The sequence below is a fragment of the Dysidea avara genome, chromosome 15, assembly GCF_963678975.1.
Source record: "Dysidea avara chromosome 15, odDysAvar1.4, whole genome shotgun sequence".
Classification (NCBI taxonomy): domain Eukaryota; kingdom Metazoa; phylum Porifera; class Demospongiae; order Dictyoceratida; family Dysideidae; genus Dysidea; species Dysidea avara.
This window is the reverse complement of record NC_089286.1, coordinates 10,601,202-10,608,493: the sequence shown is the minus strand read 5'-3', so window position 1 is coordinate 10,608,493 and position 7,292 is coordinate 10,601,202.

The window sequence follows — 7,292 nt, the reverse complement described above, 5'->3', positions numbered from 1 at the left end:
GCAATAAATGAATTTTTGTGGCAGGAAGTATGGCTTCGTTTGCAATAGCTTCAAAACCACGACTTCCAGGTAACCGCCACCTTAACATTCACATACTGCAGCAGTGGCAAGGTGAGGCATACATACTTAATTTTCAAGACAAATGCACATGGTTTTGCATCAATGCCAAAACTTAAGTCTGGTTTCATCTGGGGACTATTTTGCATTGCCATATCACGCTAACTAGCCTCTTACCTTTATTATCCAATAGTTACATGTTGTGATATCCGCAAACAAAGTTCATTTTAGTGATTACAGACGAAGTGCCCACACTATACACGGCCATTTTGTCAATTATGATGTCATTGTGGATAAGGTCCATTGGAAGTGACTACCCCTTGTACGAATATGAGCGGCTACTAGACCATTTTGTAACAGCATAGAAATAATTATTGTATATGTAGTAGTTGTAACATAAGTATGGATGATTTGCCTGAAATATCACTAAGTGCTTGTGGTATTGTAGACTTTGAACTATATAGAGACAATAATCTGTAAGTATGTAGACTAATGTTCATGAATAAAATTAGCTATTTTTAGTTTCTTGTACTTGATACTTATTTTAGTAACTTTTAATTTCCTTTGTGGTTCTAGAACATTCTCTTAGTGTGACTATATAAATGTGTGCTGTTTGTAATACTTTCAGAGTGTGAATTAAAGTGAATTATAATCTTATTGATGTGAACTTAGCTTTAGTAAATTAGCTACTACTAAGATATCACAGTGTCCCATATTACAACTAACATATTCCACTTGGGTGACTCACCTGCAAGTTTAGGATGTATTTATATGGGACTGTGTGAATAATGTGACCATGAATAAACTAAAGTAGTGAATATGTTAACACTAATGGCCAAATCATCTAAGCACTATGGTAGTGTCTGAACATCTCCACATGACTAGAATGCAATAAAAACGAAAATGATCTAAGCCAAAGCATAGATCATTTCCCAAGTCCATGATCTATGCTTTGGCTTACTTTACAAAACTAAAACCCGCCATTGATACTGTGAAGTGTCATTATTAAAGCAGAGGAGATCACACAGTTCCATCAAAGAAATTGGATGATTTCTGAGAATGCTTGGAATGCATTAATGAGAATAAAAGGTAGTATGTACAAGTTCAGAAGAAGTTGGACACTTTCACTTGAATTGTATCCTTAATTGCATTCCTTGATTTGGTATTTCACGTAGTCACAATACAAAACTGAAAAATGGTGGGGATCACTGTGGATCGTTAGATATTCAGATCATCCTTTTTGTAAGCCTCAAGGCAATGTACTTTGTTTTGTAATCAGTGCTTGAATTCCGGGTGAAATTAATAAGTTGCAGTTTGGCTTACACTACTTCACCAGTCTTCATGTATGTATTCTATTAACGAAAAATGAGATGATTCAGTGAGTTATTCTGAGATTGCAATGTATTATCCTCCACAACAAAACAATTTTGTGTAATTTGTTTTAGTGACGCTTAAAGAACATCCAACCTCCTCTGTGTGATAGATAGTTCGAAGTACTAGGTTTCCGTTATGAACGATTTGGTATGGACTACTCCACTCACGAACTACAATGAGCCATTACACGTGTTCTCACTTATCATGAAGTGCACTAACAAGAACATACATGCACGTGATGTACAACATTACATAATAACTAACAATAATAATTATGTCATAGTTACTAGTTCTCGACATCCTCCGGGGGGGCACAGAGTGTTTGTGTCCATTCTCTTACTTGTTGTCTCCCGGATTGCCGCTTTGCGAGCAGGTCTTCTCTCCACTTCTGTTTGTAGTGTGGTCACCATCATCTGATGAATTTGACTTGTCCTGATGCTGTTTAAATAGGGGATCTTCTGCGGTTACTTCCAGAGGGTAGAGTTTGGCGATCGGGCGATTCGTTCTACCAGTAGAAGTCCTGATGTTGGCTGCTCTGACCAAACCATCTTCTCCGGCAATGGTGTCTTCCACAACAGCAAGACGCCAATTGATACACAGAGTATCATCATGCGCTAATACCATGGCTCCAGGTTTCACAGTTTGGACATTAGGAGCATTAGATTGATGAAATTCTCTTAGCCCAGTCAAATTTTTCCTTCTCCATCTTGTCCAAAAGTGTTGAATCAGGACTACTTGTTTCTTGGTTCTTGACTGAACTTCTGTCTCTCCAAAATCAGGGTCACACTGGTTGTGCTGTGGGGTCATGTGATACGGTACACAAACTATCTTCCTACCATATAGCAGGTAGGCTGGGGTGATTGGGTCTGGATCACTGATGTCTGTAGGGGCATATGTAAGGGGGCGGTCATTGAGAATGGCCTCAATCTCAACGATAATGGTTTGGAGGCTGTTAAGGGTTATAAATGCTCTACCCAAGACCTTCTTCAAGGTCAGTTTAGTCAACCCAATAAGCCTCTCCCAAAACCCCCCCAAACCAGGGAGCGCATTTTGGGATGAACCTCCATTCTGTACCAGACTTGGAGAGGGCACTTGTGGGTTAGGGTGAGGAGAACAAGGCCTTAAGTTCATTAGCAGCAGATAGAAATGTTGACCCATTGTCTAAAAGGACAAGACGGGGCAGGGATTTTCTGCTGCTGAAATGCCTAAAGGCTTGTAAGAAGCATTCGACAGGGAGGTCTGTCACAATCTCTAGGTGTACAGTGCACGTGACAGCACAAGTAAATAAACAAATGTACACCTTACATTCTCCTTCACCTCTCACATACAAGGCACCAGTGAAGTCAACACCTGTGACTTCGATAGGCATGGACTGCTCTACACGGGCCTTCACAAGTGGTGGAGGATCTGGTGCAGTGTATGGTCGTCCAGCTAATTTCCTACAGGTCACACACTTCCTCAACAAAGCTCTGATTCTTTGCCTTGCACGAGGCACCCAATACATTTGACGGAGAGCAGTCAGTGTCATGCTGACCCCTGCATGGTGCTGTTGCTTGTGAGCGTGCCATATGAGGAGTAAAGTGAAGGGGTCCTTCGGTGGCAGAAGGAAGGGAAACTTAGCGGACTCTGAAAGTGGTGTATTGTGGATCCTACCGCCACAACGGATCAGGCCAGTGTGGTCAAGATACAGTCTAAGTTGTCTCACCAATGGTGGCTGTGAGGAGTGAGTTTTCGAACGTAGACTGTTTATTTCCTCTGGAAAGCATTGAAGTTGAGCACTGGATACCCACTGAATATTGGCAATGGACAGTTCAGAGGGTGTTAAAGGTCCCTTAAGCTTGAATAACTTTTGCCTGGTGTTATGGGCAAAGCGAAGGACATAAGCAGTTACGTCTAGTAACTTGGAGTGACTACTGTAAGCAGAAAGATCAATTAAAGTGTGTATACCATTGGTAGGTGGTGATATGGTTGTGCTGTGGACGCTGGCAGATGACAGATTCTTCAACACTGTTAACCTGCACAAGGAAGGCTTCTGAAGGGCCCCAGGTGGGCCATTCAGTAGGAAACGATAGCCATGGAGGGCCATGTTTCCACAGTGTTGAGTTAACCTAATTGCTCAGCTGGCAGTCCACGGGTCAAGAGATCTGCTGGATTACAAGCAGTTGGGCAGTATTTCCAAATTGATGAGATAGCTAGAATTTCTTTCACCCTATGTTCAATGAATGGTTTCGGCTTTTTCTTGCTTTGGAGCCAGCAAAGAACTATCTGGCTATCAGACCAATAGTGAATGACGGTGTTGTGGGTGAGCGAGTCCACTACAAAGGAACCTAGGCGAGCTGTTATGATTGCGGCCATGAGCTCCAGCTTGGGTAGAGTGGGTTGTTTTAGTGGAGCTACACGACATTTTGACATTACAAGTGATGAATGGTTGCCATATTGAATGTAAACAGCAGCGCCATATGCCTTTGGGCTGGCATCAGCAAAGATAGTAGGAGAAGGATCTCCCATTTGGAGTATAGGAATATACTATCGTGGGAAATGCTGTTGTAAGGCAACTGAGATGTCTGCTACAATGGAAGCCCATATGAGCTGGTAGGTTTCGTTCAATTCAGTGTCCCAAGCTACATTGTCTTGCCAAAGATCTTGAAGTAGTAGCTTGGCTGCTATAGTCACCAGAGTTATTAGGCCTAGAGGGTCAAAGATTGATGAGGTGTAGCAGAGAATATCACGCTTTGTTACTGGAGTGGTGGTAGTAGTCTCAGGCTTGGAGCAAAGAGATAGTTGATCGAGTTTGACATTCCAGCACAATCCAAGAACTTTAACAATCTCTTTCTCATCAGCAACATTGTGCTGTTTAGCTAAGTCCCTCAAAGATTCACTGTTAGAAGCCCAAGTACATAGATTAAATTTAGATATGTTCATCAGTGATCGGGACTCTAGGAAGAATTGCAGGGCCTCTTTCTCGGTGTCACAGCCTGAGACAACATTATCAACATATAGGCTCCTCAAGATGCTGGTGGACACTGGTGATGGATGCTGCTGTAGGTGAAATGTGATTGCTGCATTGAGCATGAATGGTGAACAGCTAGCACCAAATAAGACAACCTTGAAATGGTAAGGCTGGAAAGGGCTACTCAGATCTTGTGGGTTAGAAAGCCAAAGGAAGCGAGTGCAATCTCTGTCAGATTCATTGAGCTGAACATGGAGAAATGCTTTCTCAATGTCAGCAGAGAAAGCATGCATATACAGACGAAAGCGCAGGAGTATGGCACATAGATGGTTAAGGAAAGGTGGGCCAATGTGAAGGCAATCGTTTAAACTATGATGCTGGGATGACTGTTTGCAACTGCAGTCATAAACGATTCTGATAGGTGTGGTATCTGAATCTTTCCTAATCAGTCTATGAGGTATGTAGTGTGCCAGGTGAGTTTTGAAGTCATTCACCTTTTCAATAAACCCTTTCTTCTCCTGGTCAGAAAGAATTTTTCCATACAAGTGCAGTAATTCTGGGGTTTTGGCTAACTGCAGATGGAGAAGTTCGAGGGCAGAGGAGGATGATCCTCTTTCCAAGGGAACTTAAGCGATAAGGCTCCATCAGGCTGATGTTTGATACTGCTCTGCATGTAGGCCTTCATGAAGGAATCATCAGTATCCATTGTGCTGGAGGAGATTCCACTTGCTTCAGTCGTCCAGAAAGTGTCCAGGTCCTGGTTGTCCATAGCAGTAAAGTTGACATGAACAAGGGATACCGCTGCAGATGAATGTAACAGAGGGCCAGAGAGTAAGTAACCCAAGCGAGACTGGACTGCAGTAGGGCCATTACCACGAATGATGTGGTCTTGGACGAATGTCCAATAGTAGTCAGTCCCCACAAAAATATTGATCTCAAAGTTGTCATCCTCAGTAACAGGGTGGGCTAGTTTCAGGTTAGGGCTGCACCGATTCCACTTTTTACCGATACTTCAAATACCAAGTACTCAGCTGGGAAGTATCTGCAAGTACAAGTACCGATACCAAGTACCTAAAGTAGCTACTTCATAGTGCACACATTTATTATATAGTGCATTTCATGGTATTCTTGTACACGTTTTCAGTATGGTTCATGTTTATAATGAAGTAGCCAATCAAGATTCAAGTCACTGAAATGCAAACCAGTGGATATTCCAGTATTCTTCTGGAGAAGTGTAGATATTATCATAATGGTGCTTATTATAATACTGAAACAGGCACTTCTACCTGAGTGCTCTATTAGAGTTATTGACTGTTCTATTAGAGTATATCGATCTTTTTCTCAGTAAAGCGTTTTCACACGTAGGTTTCAGCATAGATCAGTAATTTTGCTGGTAGTTAGCTGTTAGTGTTATACTTGATGCTTTTAGACGTCCACTGTGCTAGTAAAATAAGCAAGTAAACAAACGTTATTTTATTCTCCGTGCACGTGATAAGAATCAGTATCTGCAACAATATAATGGCCGATTCCGATACTTCATGAAAACAGCAGTATCGGCCCGATACCGATACTAGAATCGGTGCAGCCCTATTTCAGGTCTTTCAAGTAAGGCACGTTCCGTTCTGCAGTGGGGCTGCAAGTTTGGAAGACTGACATTGGTATGGCACTCTGGTCTTGTACGTGCACTGAAATACTGGCTACTTGTAAGGATCTAGTAGCAGATACGGTGTTTCCGAAGGAGGACAGGGAGATCCATTCTGTATGGGTTGCCTTTAGGCAAAGTCTGTCTGCCAGGTCCTGAGAGATGAATAAGCGTTGTGCACCTTCATCAAAGAGAATATTTCCTTCAACACTGATTGGACCTGCCGAGACAGTAGCAATGGCAGTCTTCAGGAGACAGGCATTGCGAACAAGGGGGGAGAATTAGCCACTGCAGTGAATGCTGGCACTTGTGCACTGTTGGTTGCTGGAGGAGGGGGCGGCTGTGTACTGTTGGTTGGTTGAACACTGTTGTTCGTTTGAGAAGGTGGTAAAGGAGGCTTAGCATCTGTAGGAGGGCACAAGCTCGTATGGTGCTTTTGGTTACACCGTTTGCAACGTCTATGAGAGGTGCACTGTGAGACCCTATGGTGTGCTAAACAGTTAAAACATAAGCCTGCTTCTTTAACGATAGACACGTGTTGCTGGTGGCCCTTGATAACAGTGCACTGATTGGCAGTGTGTGTACCCTTACAGTAAGTACAGGCTGGTTCCTTCTTCTCCCGCTGGGCTATGGGTTTTCTGGCTGTCGTATGAAAGGATGCAGTAGTGGTGTAAAGCTCTTTGGAAAAGCTGTTGGAATAATGCCCTACTTCAAGGACTCTTATTTCCTTAAGAATGGAGGTCAGTACTTCCCGAATGGTCCATTCTCCACTATTGTGGTCTCAAGCAAATTGTTTCTTGAGCTCTATGGGAAGCTTTCCCAGGACCATTGACGTTAGCATTGTAGAGTAGGTGTCAGGAGACTTTCCCAGGGACCTTAAGGCTCTCATGTGGCTCTCTAGTTTATCATGGAACCCTTAAAGACTGGCCAGGTTATTGACAGGTTTGGGAAGGTTCATTAACGCATCCATGTGTGCACTGACTAACTTATATGGCTGCCCAAACCTGTCCTTCAGCAAAGTCACAGAGTGAAGGTAATTCATGTCAGTCAAAGGGAAGTTGTCAATGACCTGTGCTGCATCACCCAACAATTGTGCCCTTAAATAATGAAATTTCTGTATCCCAGTCAACCCCTCATTGTTATGTACAGCTGCTTCAAACGAGTCCCAAAATGTTTGAAACTGAAGGGGGTCCCCGCTAAAGGTAGGAAGAGTTAGCTTGGGTAACCGAGTCACAAATTGACCCACATTACGTACAGCATGTGTGTGTG